General features: G+C 36.3%; 1 long non-coding RNA gene across 1 annotated transcript; it reads left to right on the top strand.

Annotated features, from left to right (window-relative positions):
- The first annotated feature begins 2099 nt into the window (after nucleotides 1–2099).
- On the top strand, nucleotides 2100–5599 carry LOC127867721 (uncharacterized). The gene is made up of 3 exons (XR_008043628.1): nucleotides 2100–2276; nucleotides 2925–2979; nucleotides 3674–5599. It is a non-coding gene; the product is annotated as an uncharacterized LOC127867721 (long non-coding RNA).
- The last annotated feature ends 227 nt before the right edge of the window (nucleotides 5600–5826 follow it).

Here is a 5826-nt window from a genome sequence, read left to right as displayed (position 1 = left end):
TCTTCACATTCTCGGTTATGCGTTAACACAAACGGACACACGTAATTCATAAAGTGCAAGCGAGTTCATGTCAAATGTACAGCCATTTACTCGAATTTTTATGCCCCCCTTCGAAGAAGAGGGGGTATATTGTTTTTTGTCCGTCGGTCGGTCGGTCCGTCCGTCAACCAGATGGTTTCCTGGTGATACCTTAAGAACGCTTAGGCCAAGGATCATGAAACTTCATAGGTAGATTGATCATGACTGGCAGATGACCTCTTTTGATTTTCATGTCACTAGGTCAAAGGTGAAGGTCACACTGACTCGAAACAGTAAAATGGTTTCTGGATGATTACTAAAAAATGCTTACGCCTAGGATCCTGAAACTTCATAGGTACATTGATCATGACTGGCAGATGACCCCTATTGATTTTCAGGTCACTAGGTCAAAGGTCAAGGTCACAGTGACTCGAAACATTAAAATGATTTCCGGATGATAACTCAAAAATGCTTACGCCTAGGATCATGAAACTTTATAGGTACATTGATCATTACTGGCAGATGACCTCTATTGATTTTCAGGTCACTAGGTCAAAGGTCAAGGTCGCAGTGACTCGAAACATTAAAATGGTTTCCGGATGATAACTCAAAAATGCTTACGCATAGGATCATGAAACTTCATAGGAACATTAATCATAACTGTCAGATGACCCCTATTGATTTTCAGGTCACTAGGTCAAAGGTCAAGGTCACAGTGACTTGAAACATTAAATGGTTTCCGGATGATAACTCAAGAATGCTTACGCCTAGGATCATGAAACTGCATAGGTACATTGATTATGACTGGCAGATGACCCATATTGATTTTCAGGTCACTAGGTAAAAGGTCAGGGTCACAGTGACTCGAAACAGTAAAATGGTTTCTGGATGATTACTCAAGAATGCTTAGGCCTAGGATCACAAAACTTCATAGGTTCATTGATCATGACTGGCAGATGACCCCTATTAATTTTCAGGTCACTAGGTCAACGGTCAAGGTCACAGTGACTCAAAAGAGTAAAATGGTTCCTGATGATAACTCAAGAATAATTAGGCCTAGGATCATGCAACTTCATAGGTACATTGATCATCACTGGTAGATGACCCCTATTGATTTTCATGTCACTAGGTCAAAGGTAAAGGTCACGGTGACAAAAACCGTATTCACACAATGGCTGCCATTACAACTGACAGCCCATATGGGGGGCATGCATGTTTTACAAACAGCCCTTCTTTATCACTTAAGCCTGATAAATCATACAAAACTACCATCAGCTAACATTAGCCAATGTGCAAACCAAACATAAGTGAAAATAAAGATTTACATAATTGCATTAGCTAGACAATAAGTCCGAGGGTAGGACCATAAAATTATGCGACACATTCGGTGTTGCAATGTTATTTGATTATTTGCATTTTTATTGATTAACTCCAACTTGACGGCACAATTATTATAATTTCAGCGCTGCAGTCACCTACATGCGAGCTCAACATGCTGTCGAGTTCAATCATGAACATTTCTTGTACCTTTGATGAACCTTTGCCAACGGTTACACTCTTTTTAAGACGGATTGGTGAAATATTTGAGACAGTTTTGAAAGTCACAGACATTTCTGGTGAATGTTACGAACATACTGATATATCTTTGGCTGATGTTATGTGCATCTGTATCAGAGGAAACAGTGTTTCGTGCAGAATTTCTGTCGACAGAATTTCAAGAGAAGAGAATGAATGGCGATGTGCAAAGTTTAATGGTGATAAGAGTTTAGATTTCAGCAATAAAGTAGCCGTGCCTATTGATGGTAAGCAAATTAAAATCCGCGGTTTCATACAATAACAACAATATGTTTTAACAGTTTACACCTGCAATCATATATATTTATAAAGAACCATACACATGCTTCAGCAAACATTTTCATATATTTGATTACTGACGCAGATATATAATGTTCTTTAATGATTTCTTATTTAAAAAAAGAACCAATCGTGTAGATCGCATGTTAATACATGTAGTTTTAACTAGTTGAAACTTCACAATTGTTAAATTTAATGCATTTGTATTTGGTACATTTTTCTTGTAGATGAAACACCTTACCCTCTCACGAACTTGACACCGATTTCTGACGAACATATACATGCAATCTCATGGTTCCCTGCAACGCAGATTGCGTTACTTGTCACGATTGTGGTAGTTGTTGCAATTGGGGTTATTATAGTTATGAAGATGTGCTGCAAATGTAAAACCAATACTCGCTCAGGTTTAAATATTTTTTATACTCATTGTTTCAATATAATTATGTTGCATCTGCCAGTGATATTATCAAATTTTATAAGTTGGAAGGAACAGTGTTCCATTTTCTTAGTCATATTTTACTAATTGTTTTAAAGATGATTAAGGGAGGTTTAAATGACAAAAAAACATGGCTCATAGGAAACGTTTCATAGAACCGGTCGAGCATCAAAATGTCACATGACTTATGCCAGACCGAACCATACATATTGACGACTGAACGTGATCTTGTGAAAGTTTACAGAATGTATCAATTGTATTATTTCCCATATAATATACTTTGCGTATTAAGTTCTTAAGAGCAAACCATGAACAGCTTGCGTTACACTTGTCATTTCCACATACACATGCTATTAATTTAATCACATTAACAATTCACCAATTACGATATATGCATATTTGTTTACTCCTGTCCGTTACGGATAATATCGAAAAACAGGCGAACATTAATGAACGTCAGGACAGGTTAAACCTTTATCAAATTACTGGATTTTATATGTGAATGACTAGAAGGAATATTAATTGTGTAATGCCTGTTAATTTTAAAGGATATCTTCGCTATGACGCTTTCATTAACATTGAGCTAAATACATACAATGATGCCTTTTGTTTTCAGAACCCAATGATGATACATATCCATGTACATACGAAAGATCATTCGCTTTAGATGAGTATGTAATAGTTTTTGTTACGGTGTACACGTTTATGTATGTCTTATTTGTCATGTGGTGAAGCTTAAGAAATGATGCGGTATGGCGCGTTTTTCATGCGAAAACAATCTAGTTTACGATTACAGTAGTTATATTTAATTAATTTGTCCCGTGTTCGCGTGTCCTTGAAAGCTTCTTGCGAAATAATTGAATTTATTGTTCACATGTACTGAATATGAATTCCTATAAACGTTTTTGCTTCGTTTCCGTATAACTATTTAAAGCAGGGTTGCAATTTTCTTAACTACTGTATAGACCCTTTCAGATCATGTTAGCTTGTGTCGTCAATCGAGGCAATCTTATTAATAATTAATTTTTGATAGCGATTCAAATGGTTAATATAATTAATTAGATCAGTTGTAGAAATCATTATTGATTATCGCATCAAATAATATTTTCTGGCTTGCTCTGTCGATTTTTAACTACGAGTTGTTTGTAAAAACTAAATTCTACGAGTTTTATCAAATTTAACAAACTTAAAATGTATGGCTGAGAAAAGTCCATTAAAGTTGAATATGAACGTTTGATAATTACGTTTTTGAAATGAAGGGGAGTTATTTCCATAGGAGGTATTCTAGTTATTTGAAAGCCCTATATTTTTCATAATATAACCTTAACAAATATATAATTTTTATAAGTGTCTTCCTATTTGCAGGAGTAATTCAGAACTGGATAAGTGTTAGAAGATAATCAGACGAAGTCCATATATCCAATAGAATATACAGATTTTAAGAAAATATGTCCAAAAACCTGGCTGGAATTTATAATGTTTTGAAAAAAGCTGCAGAAACCAAATCATCTAGTACCGAGAATATAGAAACAAAATCACAATTTCCCATGGTTGTAGAAACCAAATAAAAAATAAACAATGCATGAGAATCCAAACTCTAAAAAGCTGAACTTAAATAAACCAGAGAACAAATAACCGCGACTCTAAAAAAACTCTAGTACCAAAGGCTGCAAAATCCAGAGCAAAACTACCTGATACTCCCGAAGCAGAACAACCACTATCCCAGGCTACGGATATGAAAACACAGCTACCGGAGACCACATAATGTATAACTGCCAAATACTACGGAGTCCTTAACACAACTGTTAAAAACACGTGAAACCAGAATAAGATATATACCGGAACAATTAACTGTAAAAGGTAAAGGTCTTTTTTATTATAGTGTCACCCCTATTAAAAGGGCCAGCCAATTTGGCTTATGAGACACCTTTGCGTGTATACCATGTTCCTCCCAACTCCTATCACTATGCCAGGCGCGAGGAGGATAGAAGTCGGTAACCATTCATTTTAACTATCTCGCGGCTCGCGAACCGGTCATTTCGGAACAAGTCCCATGACAAACATCCATCCTTCGACAAACGCTCCCCATGGGGCTCGAACCTTCGACCTCCCGATCCCGAGGCGGACGCCTTATCCACTAGGCCACGGCGACCGGTAACTGTAACTGTTAACTGTTATCCTTAGTTATGTCTAGAAAAATCAACCGCCCAATCCACCCCCTCTTTTCTCAACGACTGCCAAATCACTGAGGATTCGTCTCACAAGTATCTAGGCTTAACTTTTCCTGACACATTTTCCTGGCATGACCATATTGAATCGATCAAGAAGAAAGCATGGTGGCACAGAATCAATCTAATGCGAACGTTTAAGTTTACTCTCGATAGAAAGTTTCTTCTATCGATATACACAACATGTATTAGACCAATTCTTAATTACGCTGTGATAAAATTAATACACAAGATGAAATATAACTGGAAAATATTCAACAGGAAGCAGCAAGGATTATCAGCGAGGGAACACGTTTGCCATCTTTGCAAAACCTATATAATGAAACTGCTCTCGAGCCATTAAACAATAGGAGAAAGAAACATAAACTTACCCACTTCTATTAAATGTATAATTCACTATCACCCCCATATCTGTGCACACTTATCCCTTCTAGCGTGGGTGAAAGATCGGCTTATCCTCTTCGTAATTCTAACAATATTCGCAGCATTCAATGCAAATCACAACTGTTTACACGATTTTTCCTACCATCAACTATAAACTTATGGAACAATCTACCGGTATCGGTAAGAACGGCTCCATCTCTCTCTGCTTTCAAAGCCAAACTTAGTAAAGATAAAAAAGAATTCCCCAGCATTACTACGATGGGGAGCGGGCGTCTTTCTACATGCGCGCTTACAAATGCATTGTAGCAGTCTAAATGAACAGTTGTAAGCGAACAAAATTGTACAAAGTCCATATTGTCAATGTGGTGCGATTGAAGATACATATCACTTTTTCTTCAATTGCCCTATTTATACAGAAAAAAAGAGTTATCCTTTTGAACAATCTATCCAGTTTCCACACAATAACCTTGCAACTACTTCTTTTCGGGGTTAAAGACGGATCATATGAAGAAAATTGAATAATATTCAAACATGTTCAGTCTTTCATCCGAGATAGTCATAGATTCTAACCCAACTCTATCTCAGGAACAAACCATATTCTGCTAACGATGCCCCATCACGCAACTGCTTCTTTTCTTATCGCAACTTCTCTTATTCTGAAACTCTACTCTTTCACTTCTTCCCCTTTCCTTCTCAACTTATTAGCTCTTATGCTATCTACATTACTCTGTTATACTATTTGTATTATAACTTATATTAATTTTCCATTTCTAAACGGTATACAATTGCCTATCACTGTATTATATTGTTATTTTATATTGTCTAATTGTATTTTACAGCTTTTATGTTAAGCAATGCTGCAATTCTACCTGCCTAGTATAGTGTTCGAAAATAATATATATGTCT

Source organism: Dreissena polymorpha, chromosome 2 (assembly GCF_020536995.1).
Source record: "Dreissena polymorpha isolate Duluth1 chromosome 2, UMN_Dpol_1.0, whole genome shotgun sequence".
Taxonomy (NCBI): Eukaryota; Metazoa; Mollusca; class Bivalvia; order Myida; family Dreissenidae; genus Dreissena; species Dreissena polymorpha.
Note: the sequence above shows the minus strand (reverse complement) of the source record. Positions and strands in the feature narration are given on the sequence as shown.